Raw genomic sequence first — 17516 nt, 5'->3', positions numbered from 1 at the left:
TGTGAAGATTGTTTTCAGTTCACTTAAATTAAAAGTTGTTATTTTCCATAGCCTAATACATGTTGAAATTTATATAGCTTTCAATTATACTGTAATGTTGAATGTCTATCATTAATGTTTTAAAAAAGCAATTTCATAGACATCAGTATCTGTATTAATATCGTTCATTCATAAAGAAAATGGCATTTCAACAAATATATATTTTTTTTAAAGTTGTATTATTGACATTGAATTATGAGTACTAGTAGTAGAGCTGGAAGAGTCTAAATAGAAATGTCTACAAACCTAAATTCCAAATGCTATTAATAATTACTGTGGAGAGGGGCTATTATTATATTACAGTTGTTTTGAACTTGCTGGATTACAAACCGCCATCAAAATGAAGTTTAATTACATTCCAGCTGCTGTAAGAAGAGGCAACAAACGATTCGACACCGGCTGCATTTTCACACACGACAAATTGATTTTGGAAAATTTTGAACCAAAAAAAGTTCTGGACTGCGGCTTTAAAGTCATATTGTTACATTAACCAGAAACAGATGTTAACAAGTATAACACACTACACAGAATTTTTTGTTTGTTTTTGGTGCCACCCCAAGATTTTGCTGTGGCCTCCACTGGCCACCCCTATTAAAATGTTCTGGGGGCGCCACTGGCAGTGTCCTGCTAAAAGGTGGAAATAAATAATATATCTTTATTTCTACTGCACCTTTCAGATTTTAAGTAAAACGTTTTTAACAAATTAATAAGAGAAATCTACATAAATGAATGAATGTAAACAACACAAACACACATGAATATCATATAAATATATATATTCTGTGTACTGACACACGCAGCACTGTTTGTCCAATAACACATTATATTTACATAAACAGTTTTTCTTCTTGTTGTTTTGTAAATGTTTTAGCGTACAGTAAGTGCACACACACACACACACACACACACACACACACACACACACACACACACACACACACACACATCTCATGTCAAACCACATAATAATGGCATTTATTTATATTATTTGAGCAGGCCAGACATAGAAACACAACACAAGGAAAAGAGCATTAAACATGCACAATTACAAAACAAACATGACAGTAAAAAAATAAATGAATAAAAGAATCATAAAAAAATTAAAGCCCGCCTGGAGCCCCCTTTATGAGGACATTACTATTGCCCCCATAATTTAAATAGCTTTAAAAAAACATATTAAACTATGTTTTATTGAAAATATAAAAATGCAGAAAGTTTCTTATGAGGTTTAGGGGATAGAATCATTATGTCTAATGACCAACGTTTGTTTGTGTGTGTGTGTGTGTGTTTGTTTTTATTACATGGTGGGGTCCTCATCATGTTAGCACACTCACAAAGTGGGGACCAAAAACATTGTGGGGACCAGATCCCCGGTCCCCACAATGTTTTGCTTTTAATAGCCATAGGAGGCGTTGCTGGTATGCCTAGTGCAGTTTTTTTTTTTTTCTAAATCCCCACAATGAGCATGTACCTGATTTCCGTGTGTAAGTGTGTGTCATTTAGCGCCCCTATAGTATGGTCGCGGAAGTGCACCCGTAAGCACACTTGTGACGTAACACACAATGACACACATTTCACCAACTGCTCATGCGCAAATCGCTAAATCACATGACGAAAACCAACGTTTCTCGGTGTCAATCAACGGGATTAATCAATTCTTACAGGTAATTAGTCTCTTTTTTTAATGTTATATTCGATAAAAAAATAAGATAAAAAGACATCAAATGTTCGAATTATTCATAAGATTGTTAAATTACATGACCTAATGGAGTTTTGAATTTTTATAAAATGTTGTTCTTTGAATGTGTCAAATATACTATAAATAAACTTAAATTGTATGTCGGTATATAATTTAAAGTGTTTACTTGTTTATTGCGCGTGGTGTAGTGTGTACTAATTTGCTAAACGTTGGGCAGCGCGTGGCGGGAGATTAAGAGACCGGAGCTTATGGAGGACAAAACATGCAAAAATACAAAATAAATACATAAATAAATAAATGTAATAATAAGAAAAATAAATAAAGGAATAAATATCTTGATAAAACAAATATAATTAGTTTTTAATGAAAGTTATTCCTGAATTTATTTTTGTATTACTTTTTTTCCTTTATTTATTATTTTCAATTTTTCTTTATTATTTTCTCTTTTTATTTTTATTCTTTAAAACATTTTTTATTCTTTCATTTTTTTTTATTATTTATTTATGCATTCATTTATTTTTACATTTATTTATTCCCACATGTATTTATTTCTATATTTAAATATTCCCATATTTATTTATTTTTGTATTTATTCTTACATTTCTGTCTCTTGTATGATAATGATGTGGGCGGGGCCTGTTTACCATTGGCTTATTGTTGACTGAAGCTTGTGCTCGATTACTCTTGACTTGTTTTGATGTGACGTCAGGTCATATATTGTGTAAACTATAGATATCTGTGGGGCTAAAAACACAAGAGCTTAAGTCAATTCAAGATTTATTGGTTATACTACAATCACAAAATAAATGTGGAGCTGTTTCTTCAACAAAACCACAAAATGAGCAAGTTTCAGAAATGATATAATTTAACCTAAAAGCTTTTCTTTTTTTTTTCTGCATATATAACTTCATATTTTGATGTCTGCAAATCCATAATATTGTTTTCTCTTGTTATGATTGTTCACTGTAAAAGATACAACCATGCTTCATTTCCCTGATCGTTTATGTGTGTATATAAATCTACAGCTGACGCTTCACATATATCTAGAGAGTTGCGCGACATGCGAATGAAGTCGATAATCGCGCATCAAATAACTGTTTCATTTGGATTAGAGGTGCTTATTGATGTTTTAGGAGAGCTGTATGCCGGTATGAATGTCGAAGCACATCCTGGATTGTTAAACTCTCTGCAAAACGTTTCCCTGCATATTCTAAATCTGTGCGAGTCAGAGCGTGCTGAGGTGGGACGTCCATCTGCTTCTGATAATACTATTGAGCTCTCAACCAATGATGCACTGGAGCTCCGCAAGGACCGCCCCCTCATTTACATGCTGCACACAGAAAAGTACAAATAAATACATGTATAAATAAATAAATATATATAGGAATATATAAATATGGAAATAAATATATGTGGGAATAAATAAATATAAAAAATAAATGAATACATAAATAAAAAAATATGCAGAATAAATAATTAAAAGTTAAAAAGAATAAAAATAAAGTTAAAAATAAATATAGAAAATAATAAAGGAATAAAGTCATACAATAATAAATTCAGGAATAAATTTAATTAAAAACTAATTATATTTGTTTTATCAAGATATTTATTCCTTTATTTATTTTTTTATTATTTTATTTATTTATTTATTATTTATGCAGGTTTGGGCCTCCATATTACAAAGCATCATTATAGAAGTTCCTTATAGTGGGCTAACCATCAGTGTATTAGTTAAATGTCTACAAGGGATTGTATTAACTATTTATTTATTTCAGGTCATGGAGTGTTTGCATTGCCCCCTTTTAATAAAGGAGATTTTGTTGTTGAAAATGGGGGGAAATGATTGAACGCAGAGGAGAGGTCAATAACAATACTGTCTTTATGTTTGACTTCATCTGGCCAAACAAGGAGTGGTGGTAGGTTTTTAAAATCGTTTAATAATTTTTAAATTTACATGTAAAAAAAAAATCTATTTTCTCTGTGATCATGTCCTAATTTGTGTCTTGTTATGGTTTGTTAATGTTAAAGTTAATGTTTTGTTTTTTAAGCATTGATGCAAGTCATGAGAACACCACCCTTGGCCGGCTAGTCAATGATGACAACGTGAACCCAAATTGTACAATGAAAAAGATTAGTGTCATTAACATTAATGTCTTCAATCAAATACTACTGTCTGCCTATCAGTGTCTATCTCTCTCTTTCAGTCTGTCTCTTTATCTATCTAGTCTTGACTTGAGTAAGTCTTACACACGGTTTCTTGTGTAACGTACTTTGTGGGGACCTGTAGTGTGTTAGGAAAGCTATATAAACCCCTATTTGTTAAATACACACACTTCAGGTTTAGCGTAGTGGGGACCTTGTCTGATAAGTGATGATTTTTAAACAACTTTATTATAGCCTTCGTGCAAGGATGATGACAGCATGACAGCCATAAAGAACTGCTCTGGGGGTTCTGTAACTACTTCAGGCATTACACGGCATACAGTTGAGGTATGTGTATTTAATATATATATATATGTCTGTCTGTCTATCAATCAATCTGTCTATAACTATCTATCTTTCTCTTTAACTATCCACATGTCTATCAATATGTCTGTCTGTCTATCCATCTGTTTATCTCTCTCTCACTCTCTCTCTCTATACATCTGTCTATCCATCTATCACTCTTATCCATCCATCTATCTGTTTGTCTGTATCATATTTGGTCTTGACTTGAGTAAGTCTTACGCAAACTCTTGTCAACACAGCCATCATCTCAGCATTGGTCAAAACTGGCCAAGGTTACATTAACTCAGCTTATGCTTTTTAATCGTAGACGAGAAGGGGAAGTGTCACAAATGCCTTTGACCGCATACACCTCCAGCAACCAATCAGACGCTCATCTGGATTTTAGCATGGCTCTCATTGTGGAAAATAAACTGTGTCAATACTTCAAGCGCATAGAGATCAGATGCAAAAGAGGCAGAAAGGTTCCAGTACTTGTTACTCCTTCAATGCAAGAGTCTCCTTCAAAGCCTGCTAGTAGGTGTGGAGTACTGAATGAGAACCCTTTTCTCTTTGCACGTCCGGCTGCAATGACCTTTTTCAGAGGCTCTGACCGCATCCATGAATTTGCAGGTGCTTACAGTGCTAAAAATCCTCAAACTTTAACTTCCACAAAGTTGAGGAAACAGATTGGTACCCTCTCTGAAGTTCTCAATCTGAGCAACACAGAGCTCGATCAGCTGGCTGACTTCCTAGGCCATGACATTAGAGTACATCGTCAGTTTTACCGGTTACCTGAGGGCACCCTTCAGCTGGCCAGAATGAGCAAAATTCTTCTGGCCCTCGAAAAAGGACGCTTGGCAGATTTCAAGGGGTCTTGATGAAATCAACATTGATCCAGAAGGTACTATACACTGTTAGTTTTAGTTTTTTTCCTTTGTCTGAACTTTATTAATTTAGAGAAATTAGTTTAGTTTTTTTTTATTATTCTGTAATAGTTTACACAAATTGTAATATAGGGTTTTTGGGAATGCTTTTGGGAATGCTTTGGAATCACATACATGTTTTACCTTGTGTTTTAAATGATGAATTGTGTTTGCGTCGGGAAAGCAAGACCTCATGCTTGTGTGGCAGTACCGGCGAGTTTTGGAAACTAGATGAGGTTTGTCCAAGAAGTCGCTAGTTTTGTCGTTTTTGTTTTTGGATAAAGTCACTAAAGGGGTCTGAAAAGGCACTAAATATAGTGACAAAGTCGCTAAGTTGGCAATACTGCCTCAACTACATTTCCGTAAGTATAATTGCGTGTTATATGATGTTTAAACTGGCCATGCAATGAAATAAACAGTTTATACCCACTTGCTACTGACACACCCCAAAGTAGAGGCATTTTAGCTTTCTCAGCAACTCTGAGTGGACGATAAGCTACAACCATTAATCGATCGATTAATCGTTAGCATCCCTAGTTCTACGGTAAAAGTAATGCTTAATTGACATGCTATTTTTTATCATGTTTATTATTATAATTGTGTTTGCGCAACCAAAAAAAAACCCTTCTGTTTTCACTCCTTCTAAGGGTCTTTGATCCGACTTGAGAATACAATATGGCTGCTTAGCGCATTAACAGTATGAATATATGGTTTATTAGCACTTCTGTGTGTTTGTGTCTCAAACTCACTCATGAACGCAGTACTATCCAACCTCTATACCGCATGATACTTCGGCATTATCTGTGCAAAATACCACCTTTTTATGTGTTTATCGACTGGTATGGCCATTTGCATTGACACGTCCATCTTGGTTGTCCGACTTTAGTACCGTTGTGTACTGTAACGCAGTCAATTTGGGTATGACATCATTCCCAGGTCCAACATCCGATTTCCGAGCTAAAGGGATGCAGCATTATTACCATTACCCAACTTACATGTGACAGTGGTGTTTGTCAACTTTTCTCCTGACTAAAATAATGGCTATATTTTCGGCCGCTGAATGATGTAGGCTTTTCCATATTCTGACTAAGATAGCTTGCTGCAATAGTGACGTCACATGCATGCACAACAACGATTACGAGTAGGGATGATTGGACTGTTGGTTTTGAAATTGGTAGCAATTGTGACAAAAAGTAATATTACTGAAATTTTATTAGTAATTAGTTGCACTACTAGTTACTAAGGAAAGTATTGCAAGTAAACTCAGTACAAGTAACGAATTACTGCCCGAACACTGATATCCCATCTGGGTCTCCAGGAACACTGCACTGCACTTTGTGTTCTTGAGATGACTGTTATTTTGGTTGCACTTAAAATGGCACTAATATATAAAAAAAACTGATTTATGTCAGTTTAATGCTAAGATTTGTTAACGCTCAGACTGGCTTAATTCTTACTTTCAGATTGGACTACAGTATAATCACCACAGCACACTGTATGTGAAGACGGCACACTTCCAGCAGACCAAGTGTCCAAAAAACGAGAGGTATGTTTATTTTAATTACGACTGACTGATGGCTAAAACGTTCTCCGGTTTCAGGTTTCTATTTACAACATGGTTTTTAAGGTTGAGTATTGAATATTCTAGCTAGGAATGTGCCGAGCTGAAGGATCAGTATTTTTTTACTGATCGGCCTAAGCTATCCTAAGCTTGAGCCTTTTTTACACAAGCCATCACACTGGTGTCATATAGTAGGTGGCAGAAAATGCAACTTCAAGTGGGTTTGCCAACCGTCATTAAAAGTAAAAGGAAAAGAAGTTGAAACGTGTGTGACGCATGATAACCAATGAGGTCCTTTCTAGCGTGTCACATGCATAATAAAGCTTTTTTGTGTACCATATTTGATTAGTGTTGTCAAAAGTAATCGATACTAAAATAAAAAAGATGTAAGGATACCAGTGTTTCTGCAGTACCGTTAGTACAAAACAGCAACTATATCCGGTACAGCGCACAGTATGTCTGACACGCGACTGCTTTAAAATGCTCACAGGCTTATTTTGAATGCGTGCTCGGTTCCTTCTTGTACACTGAAATGACCAATTAATCAAATTAAAATCATGACATGCACTAGTGTGATTTATTAAACCGCTAAAGGCTGCAATCTTACTGTGGAAGAATAACATCTAGATGCCTGAAATTGAACTTAATAGTAAAAATAATTATTCTCTGTAATAATAATAATAATAATTAAAGTATCACAAGCAAGACATCTGTTGATTTAAAAAGTTCGGCAAAAAAAATGTTGAATACATGTTGAAAAGTTTTATGTTCACTTGTTAAAATTAAGAATTCATTGATTATAATATTAGCATATTTTTGCTGTGGTATCGAGAACCGTGAAATGTAACTGGTATCGGTACTGAATACTGAAGTTTTGGTACCGTGACATTATATTTGATGCGCGCTCTTTAACTAATCACTCAAAAGTTGTTTATTTGCTGTTCGGGGCGCAAAATACTTGATTGGGACATCCCTAATTCTAACCAAAAGCCATACATGTATGGAGGACTAAACATGCAAAAATAATAAATAAATACATAAATATTTAAATGTAATAATAAGAAAATAAATAAAGGATCAATGTCTTGATAAAACAAATATAATTCGTTTTTAATTAAAGTTATTCCTGAATTTATTTTTGTATGATTTTTTTTCCCTTTATTTATTATTTTATCTTTTTATTTATTATTTTCTCTTTTTATTTTTATTCAAAAAAATTTATTAAAAAAATATTCTTTCATTTGTTTTTGTTTTTTATTATTTATTTATGCATTCATTTATTTTTACATGTATTCCCACATGTATTTATTTCTATATTTAAATATTCCCACATTTATTTATTTTTGTATTTATTCTTACATTTCTGTCTCTTGTATGATAATGATGTGGGCGGGGCCTGTTTACCATTGGCTTATTGTTGACTGAAGCTTGTGCTCGATTACTCTTGACTTGTTTTGATGTGACGTCAGGTCATAGCCATATCGCGTGTAAACTATAGATATTTGTGGGGCTAAAAACACAAGAGCTTAAGTCAATTCAAGATTTATTGGTTATACTACAATAACAAAATAAATGGGGAGCTGTTTCTTCAACAAAACCACTAAATGAGCAAGTTTCATAAATGATATGATTTAACCTTGTCCTTTTCTTTTGTTTCTGTGTATATAACTTCATATTTTGATGTCTGCAAATCCATAATATTGTTTTCTGTTGTTATGATTGTTCATTGTAAAAGATACAACCATGCTTCATTTCCCTGATCGTTTATGTGTGTATATAAATCTACAGCTGACGCTTCACATATATCTAGAGAGTTGCGCGACATAAGAATGAAGTCGATAATCGCGCATCAAATAATTGTTTCATTTGGATTAGAGGTGCTTATTGATGTTTTAGGAGAGCTGTATGCTGGTATGAATGTCGAAGCACATCCTGGATTGTTAAACTCTCTGCAAAACGTTTCTCTGCATATTCTTAATCTGTGCGAGTCAGGGCGTGCTGAGGTGGGACGTCCATCTGCTTATAAGTACTATTGAGCTCTCGACCAATGATGCACTGGAGCTCCGCAAGGACCGCCCCCCTCATTTACATGCTGCACACAGAAAAGTACAAATAAATACATGTATAAATAAATAAATATATATGGGAATATATAAATATGGAAACAAATATATGTGGGAATAAATAAATATAAAAAATAAATTAACACATAAATAAAAAAATATGCAAAATAAATGAATAAATAATTAAAAGCTAAAAAGAATAAAAATAAAGTTAAAAATAAATATAGAAAATAATAAAGTCATACAATAATAAATTCTGGAATAAATGTAATTAAAACTAATTATATTTGTTTTATCAAGACATTTATTCCTTTATTTATTTTTGTATTATTACATTTATTCATTTATTATTTATGCATGTTTAGTCCTCCATATACATGTATGTTTTACAATGAAATGGCAAGATTTAAACGGTCTAAAGTCTCATGTGTTTGTTTCACTGCTGTTGCGTGGAAGTTTGGGCTTGCAGTCAATGCTTTGCATGCATCATTGGAAAAACATTGAGATGGAGAACTCAATTGAACGAAGTGTCTAAATTGTGAAGATAATACAAACATAAGTTTCGCCAAATATATAAAGTAAAACTACTATAAAGAAATGAGAAAATGGGAGAAATTAAAGAAGCACAACACGGTTTGAATCTGCACACATTCAGGGTGCTTATAAATTGTCAAGTCTCATGATCCTTCAGCTGCAATCAAGATGGCAGGAACAATAAAGTTGCATTTGGGTAAACGATGTAAAATTAGAGTACAGTTCTGTAGCAATAGAACTAGTGCTTCAAGTTAACAGCACTGGTTGATGCGTTGTAATGCAAGTGTTTCTCACTGGTGAAATGCTAAGATAAATGCTTGATTTACTCTCCCCTCCAGGTCACATTAAGAGGACAGCCTGGAGCAAACACGAAATGCATGCTGTGGACAAGCACATGATCAAATTCATCTGGAACCGAGTTTTGAGTACCCTTCATAGCGGCCGCCAAACCTGGGGATACGAACATTTGATCCTAAATGAATTAATAATTGATACAAGGATATAAGATGTGGTGTAGATTTGATCACACAATGAATAAAAACTGGTTTTGTGTGTGTGTGTTTCTATGCATCTAATGTATGTACACTGTTCATGAAAACCTACGTTAATTTAATTTTATAATTGAATCTGTATATTTATTTTTTTATCATCCCTCTAATAATTTAAACGCGTTTATGAGCTTTTATTACACAGTTTAGTTACGTTTAAAATTACTATTCTTTTGGCTGAGATTTGATGTTTATTTTGTATTTTAATTAAGATATTCAATTATTACTCTTCATTGTGAAATTATATAATGAGTCTACATAAATGTATTATGTAGAGATACATAATAAATACATGGGTAGTGATATCACATTTGATACAATCTTTGTATTTGTTCCAATAATAGCTACATTAATGAGTATTTCTCATAATTATCTGTTGGATGATGCATCTGCATACGACACTTTTATTTCAATAAGACTTGAAAGATAAATAATGTCAGCATATTTATCAACAACTAGCCCACAACAAAACAATCGTTTAATCTGCGGAAGCCTCATGTCCGTGCCGATGGAGTAATCGGCCAATCAGAACTCGGCCAATCAGGACTCGGCCAATCAGAACTCGGCCAATCAGGACTCGGCCAATCAGAACTCAGCCAATCAGGTGCGATGACGTGGGCAAAAGAGGTGATATTCGGTACATCGAAGAATCCCATGAACGTAATCATATTAAACAATTTAGGGACTCTAGTTTCATGACTGTAACTTTTTTCCTTTTTATCCAGCCCAGTTCAGGACTCGGGGCACTTCTGTGAATTCCCAGGATGTTTTTGCAGAATTCTAGGTGGAAAATTTCAACAGGGCTTTTGTCCCAAGATTCATAATTTAATTTAGATTTGAGGCCCCAGATTTCACAGCCATATAGGAGTATTGGTTTGATGATGCTGTCGAAGACTTTCAGCCACAGTTTAATGGGGGGGGATCATTATCATTTAAATAATGATTTTCTTATACTATAATATGTCCTAATATGTCTCTCACTCTCTATCTCTCTCACTCTCTATCTCTCTCTCTTCAATATATTTATCTGTGAAATTTGTTTATTATTTATTTGTATATTGTTAATATTTATTATGTTATTTCCTTCAAACACTGAATGCTGTTGTTAATAAAAGAATTCTACATGTTGATAAGTATTCTGTTTCTCCTGAAAGTGGGATATATTAAATGTTTGGGCATAAAATAAGTGTTTAAGTGAATATAATCCCGTGTGTTATGGGACATACAGTGCTGCTTGAGTCAATGCACTGTACCTATTGTTATGACTATTTGGGCATCCGTGCAGAATAATGAGGGAGGATCCACACGGGCTTTAATTTATTTTATGATTCTTTTATTTTTTTACTGTCATGTTTGTTTTGTAATTGTGCATGTTTAATGCTCTTTTCCTTGTGTTGTGTTTCTATGTCTGGCCTGCTCAAATAATATAAATAAATGCCATTATTATGTGGTTTGACGTGAGATGTGTGTGTGTGTGTGTGTGTGTGTGTGTGTGTGGGCTTGTTTATGTAGTTTATGAGAACATTTTTTTAGGTTACAAATTAGTAATTACAAGGGTATTATGCTATAAATGTGATTTATGAGGACATTTCTATTGTCCCCATAATTCAAATCGCTTATAAATCATACTAAACAATGTTTTATTGAAAATGTAAAAATGCAGAAGGTTTTCTGTGAGGGTTAGGTTTAGGGGTTGTGTTAGGTTTAGAGGATAGAATCTATAGTTTGTACAGTATAAAAGTCATTATGTCTATGGAGAGTCCTCATAAGGATAGCTGCACCAACGTGTGTGTGTGTGTGTGTGTGTGTGTGTGTGAGTGTGTGTGTGTGTGTGAGTGTGTGTGTGTGTGAGTGTGTGTGTGTGTGTGTGTGTGTGTGTGTGTGTGTGTGTGTGTGTGTGTGTGCACTTACTGTACGCTAAAACATTTACAAAACAACAAGAAGAAAAACTGTTTAAGTAAATATAATGTGTTATTGGACAAACAGTGCTGCGTGTGTCAGTACACAGAATATATATATATTTATATGATATTCATGTGTGTTTGTGTTGTTTACATTCATTCATTTATGTAGGTTTCTCTTATTCATTTGTTAAAAACTTTTTGCTTAAAATCTGAAAGGTGCAGTAGAAATAAAGATATATTATTTATTTCCACCAAGACCAAATTACAGAACTTTACTACATACATGTACAATAACAAGTGTTTAGATATAATACCCATAACATTATCAAATCTACCAGTAGGCTTAAATCACTTTCAAATAGCAGACAAAAGAGACCAGAATCGACTTGTTGTGTAGAAACACTGTTTCAATAAGGATCATAAGGATGTAGGGGAATGGCATTTGAAATCCTTTGAATTACATGTCAGAGTCTGTCATCTACTGGAAAATGTAAAACATCATCCTAACTGAACTTTCGGATGGCTTGAATGAAGACGAAATTCTCGCATTTTACTGCCATCTAGTGGAAGCACAGCGGTACTGTGCGCGTGCACGCTAAGGGGGGAAGACTTCAGCCGGGCAGTCGGAATTAGGCACAACACCTGTTTACAGCTCTCCTAAAACATCAATCAGCACCTCTACTCTAAATGAAACAGTCATCTGATGCGCGATTATCGACCTCATTCACTAAGATGCGCAACTCTCTAGATATATGTGAAGCGTCAGTTATCGTTTTTTTTTATTTATTATTATATATATATATTTTTTTAATTTGGTATCAAAATCACAAAGTAATCCATTACAGAATGACAATAACAATAATTGAAATAAAATCAGTAAAAAAATAAAAATACAATAATAATACAAAATATTACAAATAAATAAAAAAGATTAACAACAAAACAACACAATTAAGAACTATATACAGGGTATTAAACTCAAAAACATATCTCTAATTACAAAATAAATACAAAAATCCTTAAAAACAGCGTCAGCTATAGTTTACACGAGATTTGGCTATGACCTGACGTCACAACAAAACAAGTCAAGAGTAATCGAGCACGCGATAAACCGATGGTAAGCAGGACCCGCCCACATCATTATCAAATGTATTATATTAGAAATGTAAGAATAAATATAAAAATAAATAAATGTGGGAATATTTAAATATGGAAATAAATACATGTGGGAATAAATAAATATAAAAATAAATGAACTCATAAATAATAAATACAAAAATAAATAAATGAAAGAATAAAAAAAGTTTAAAAGAATAAAAATAAAAACAGAAAATAATAAATAAAGGAAAAAAAGTCATACAAAAATAAATTCAGGAATAATTTTAATTAAAACTAATTATATATTTTTTTATCAAGACATTAATTTTTTTATTATTACATTTATTTATTTATTATTTTTGCAGATTTGTGCCTCGATAAATAATATCGCTTCAATCTCTGTTGAATAAACTCCTACTTGGTCAGATACTCTTTAACAATTTTTAACTTGTAAGTGTGGGACAGATACAGCTGCTGATGCTCGGCCTGTTTCAGGATCTATAGATCCATCAGTGAAAATTGTAAACATTGCATCCCTTGTTATTACTCTATTTGTATCTTCTTCTTCTTCTTGTTAATGGCCGCTCACTCCTTAAGAGTATTACAGCCACCTACTGTATAGCTTACATGTGGGATACATCTGTATTTTTTTATTAATAATATTTGTATTATTATTTATTTATTTTTATATACACACACCACACACACACACACACACACACACACACACACACTACACCTACATATGCACATATATATATATATATATATGAGGATGTAATGCCCCGCCCACCCCAGAGGATCAGATCCCGCTTCAGCTCCTCAATCTCCAGGATGGGCAGAAGCATCACGATCCCCCATACATTATATCCTGTGCTCTAGTGGTTAAAACAGCCCTATATGTCTGAGAATCTCTCCAACCCTTACTCAAGAGGTCTGTGACATTTACTGGTCTATCCTTTATGTTATTAAAAAGACTCCTGCGTTGAACATTATATTTATAAATACATTATATTTATAAAAACACATGCTCTACAGTTTCTTAACATCACATTCATCACACACACCATTTTCATGCTTCTCCATTATTACAAGTGTTGAATTCAATCCTGTGTGTCCCAGTCTTAATCTAGAACTCATTACATCTTCCTTTCTTCTAGTTATTTTCCTACTAATTTAGCTAATTTTATCTCCCTGTGCTTCTATTTTCCCACCTATGTTGCCATAAATGTAGTTTCTTTTGAATCTCTGATTTTACCTCACTTCTCCCCAGGGGTACTTTAATACCCACCAAGTTTTTCTTTGATGCTTTTTTTTGCTAATTTATCAGCCATTTCATTCCCCACTATCCCAATGTGTGCCGGAACCCAACAAAATATAACACTTCTGCTTTTTCCTTATTTGTAATGGCCATCTTCCCTTTCTCTTCTATTACAGGGATCTGCTCATAGTTATTAATACCTTTCATTTTCCTAATCATTCTCCAAACTCTCTCCCAACTGTACTGCAGAACTCTTGCCACCCTTTTTACGATTGCCCTTCTCTTCTGATACTCTTCGATTGTATCTTGAGTTATTAATCTTCTTAAAATTCAAAATGTCTTATTTTCTTTCTCTAATTCGCACTGTGCAATCTTCTGACCACCATGGTACACTTTTCTTTTCTTTTTCTTTCCATTATCTCTTATTAGAGTGGTGGTGGTGTAGTGGGCTAAAGCACTGAACTGGTAAGCAGAAGGTTGCTGGTTCGATCCCCACAGTCACCACCATTGTGTCCTTGAGTAAGACACTTAACTCCAGGTTGCTCCGGGGGGACTGTCCCTGTAATAAGTGCTCTGTAAGTCACTTTTTTGAGACACAATGCCCTGTGTCTCACCCATCACCTCTTTTTAGAAAAGTATTACTTATTTCTTTACATGGCTTACACAGATTTATAATTCTGATTCCTTCATTCATTCCCATTATTTCTATATGTATGTATTCTGCATGACTATTTTTATATTTGTTTCTGCTTTGCCTTTTATCTTACGGGTAGCATCTGCTGCATATGTTATATTTTGCACTCTTCTTGTTGTATGGGACGTCCTGCATAGGCAGCATTACGGTCTCCCCCACAGTTACAACATTTAATCTCTGTTCCCTCCTCACACTTGCCATACTCATGTTCTCCTCCACATTTTGCACAGTGTATTTACAGTGTGTCCCATGCGTTGGCATTTAAAACATCTCAAAGGAGGGGGTATTTACTCTCCTACTGAAAGCTTATAAATCCTAGCTTCACTTTTGTTCGTTGGGTTTTTCCTTCAAATTGGATCAACACGCACATGCAGTCACACATTATATTGTCTCTCCACATCTGCAATCTTCTAGCAGAAATAACGGTGCCACCATCCAAACTTCCTTTGATGTCATCCATGCTTACATTGAGGTACTCCTGAAATGACCCCTCTAGTTTTTGGGGAAGCGCGCGTTCCCCAAAAAGCTCGCCCCTGAGATGCTGTGCTCGTACCACTGTGGTCTTGCAGTAGGACTGTCAAAATGGCTGAAAAACTAAATTCGAATTTCTAACTGAAATAATAATAATATTCGAATTATATTAGAATTCTAAAGATGTTACTTTATGTAAGAGGAAAAAGGTACTGCATTGTCTCCTAAGCCCACAAGAGGGCGCAATAAGCAAATATGAACCAAATCAAGCATTCATTTTTAATTGAAATGAAATAACATGACTTTGTTTAAAGTGCATAACGTTTTAAACAATCATTCATAAATCAAATATAATTTCCTAAATGTGCACGCAAGGAAATTGAGGTAACAAAAGTTGCATATAAGTAGAAGTGCATCAGTAATATGAGAAAACACGCTTCAACGGCGTAATGTGTTATGTAAACACAAAATGGCAAACTGTCATTCTGAAACTATCCACTCACTCGTACATCTACATATTGTTTGTCAAAAACACCAGACGGTCAACTTGATCTGCAGCAAGTGCGGCGCGTTTTTTGTTGACAATGTTTCCAGCTGATGAAAACACGCTCAACTCTGACCGATGTGCCAGTAATTCCCTGGACTGTTTTAATAATGGCCCCTCTCAAGACATTCTTGTGAAAACTCTTCGAGATGAGAAGACTGCATGTGTGTTCTCAAGTATCTTACACAACTTACAAATGACATTGGTTTTGTCAACCAAGTTTGCAGATGACACCACTGTCATCGGCCTCATCCGAGATGACGATGAGTCTGCATCCCTTCAAGAACTGTACACTTCCAGAGGGAGGAAAAAGGCTGTAAAAATCACTGTGTACCCCACTCACCCAGCCCATTACCTCTCTGAACCATTGCCTTCTGGCCAGACCTACAGAGCACTGACCACCGGAACCGTTTTTCCCCCTATCCATCTCATGAACAGTTAAAGCCGCCCCATTGAACAATAATGATGTGCAATACACAGTTTAGTCTATTTATATTATCCAACACATCCTCTTCTGCATTACATACAAAGAAAAAAAACAGTACATAACATACTGTATTTGTGTACTGTATATAACGGATTTGTATTAGATTTGCACTACGTATGTGTATGTTTGTACGTATAATTTCTTTTTTTATTATTATCTATGTCTTGCTGCTGTTTTTTGTATTGTTGTGCACTGAAAGCTCCTGCTCATGCTTATACCCGTTCTCTCATACAAGAGTGCCGTATGGTTGAGTGAAAGTGGATAAACGATAAACTCCAGGTCTCATATGAATCACTAATTGCACGTTTAACCAGTAATCAAAGTTCAGTGAAAGAGGTCAAGTCAAATTTACTCTCCAAACTCATCACTGATAATGCAAACAGGTCTAGAGGATTCTTTAAGACAATTGTGTCGGAGTTAAATCCCCTCTCAGTTGCTTGTCCTGTTCTTTCTCTGGAAAACTAAAATCTTGGCGATCGAGTCTTTATTAAGCCATCAGAATGTTATTCCCCCCATGATATGTTCATCAACTGGTTTGTTAACATGTTTTCATCCAGTGATCTTGTTTCTAAGGCTTCATGTTCCAGCTGTGAGTCAGATGTTATTCCAGCTCGTCTTGTTAAGGAAGTGTTTTATTGCATTATTAACAGCTCTCTAGTAAATGGAGTTGTACCTGCCAGTTTTAAACATGTGTTTGGATGTACTGGTGTGGAGAGGTGGTGGCGTAGTGGCTAAAGCACAGGGCTGTTAATCAGAAGGTCGCTGGTATGTATGCCCCTTTATTTTTAGCGGTATCCTGCACATCCCTGCTCGACCGGGGACAGACTGTAGCTTGTCTGGGAGTGGGGTCCACCACCATTGTGTCCTTGAGTAAGGCACTTAACTCCAGGTTGCTCCGGGGGGATTGTCCCTGTAATAATTGCACTGTAAGTCGCTTTGGATAAAAGCATCTGCCAAATGCATAAATGTAAATGTAAATGCTGTTGTTCCCCTCTGCTTAAGAAACCTCATCTTGACCCATCTGTCCTTTACTCATTTTAGACCTATTTCCAAACTGCTTTTTATCTCAAAGCTGTTGGAGAGAGTTGTGTATCGCCAGTTGAATTATGATCTAAATGCATTTAATAATTAAGATATTTCTGGCTTCAGATGTTTGCACAGGACTGAAACTGCACTGCTGAAGATCAATAATGACCTGTTACA

Source organism: Xyrauchen texanus, chromosome 48 (genome assembly GCF_025860055.1).
Source record: "Xyrauchen texanus isolate HMW12.3.18 chromosome 48, RBS_HiC_50CHRs, whole genome shotgun sequence".
NCBI classification, from domain to species: Eukaryota; Metazoa; Chordata; class Actinopteri; order Cypriniformes; family Catostomidae; genus Xyrauchen; species Xyrauchen texanus.
The sequence above is the reverse complement of the archived record's forward strand: the minus strand, read 5'-3'. Positions refer to the sequence as shown.